Consider the following 789-nt stretch of genomic DNA (forward strand, 5'->3'; position numbering starts at 1 on the left):
ACCACAATCTTACAAATACACAAAGACCTTTGGCCTTATTAAGGCATCGGAACTAACGCCTACTACCAGCTGGCTATTCTAAACCACTTTCTAAATATAAGGCGTACCGTCCCTGAGTAGCCCCCACTAGGGATATTCAGAGGTTGTGATTACGGCATAGTATCGCTGAACAACCCGTACGCCACTAAAGAAATCTTAGTTGCGGTCGCTGCTCGTTTTGGCAGCTACTAAATAAAACTGCTGTTTGCGAACGGTACGCGGATAGCAAGCTCAGTCAGTTTTTAAGCGAATAGTTTTTCCGCTAAACGTCCGATGTTTTTTATGAATGTTTAACGCACTTCAATCTTTCAGCGCTGATACGCTTCAACGGCGCTCCGTGCGAAGGAAACCATGCGCAATGTACGCTTCGAGGCTGAAGCACTTACTGGCGACGGAGAACCGTCTACGCCCCAAGCGCTTTCTGCATCGAGAGTGTTATGTGACGTGTGCCGACAGAGAATTGCGCACAACGCAGCCTCTGGAGCTTCACGAAGCAACTATCGTTTGGGTACTTTTCAACAGACCATAAAGGCAAGAGGCCTGTGTCATCTGCGCTGTTATGATTCTGCGGCAGTTTTCACGCCGCAGAATCGTAATGGCGCCGACGACATGCCGACCAGCCCTACCACGCAAATGCGAATAAACATAAGCAAATAAACGAAATCTTTACCTATGCAACCAAGTTTCTCTTTACAAAGACTGATGAAATACAAACATCCACATGTAGCAGGCTATTTCAAATATTTACTC

The sequence above is a fragment of the Haemaphysalis longicornis genome, unplaced genomic scaffold (genome assembly GCF_048455015.1).
Source record: "Haemaphysalis longicornis isolate Haplotype H1 unplaced genomic scaffold, Haemaphysalis longicornis Haplotype H1 scaffold_8, whole genome shotgun sequence".
In the NCBI taxonomy this organism is placed as follows: domain Eukaryota; kingdom Metazoa; phylum Arthropoda; class Arachnida; order Ixodida; family Ixodidae; genus Haemaphysalis; species Haemaphysalis longicornis.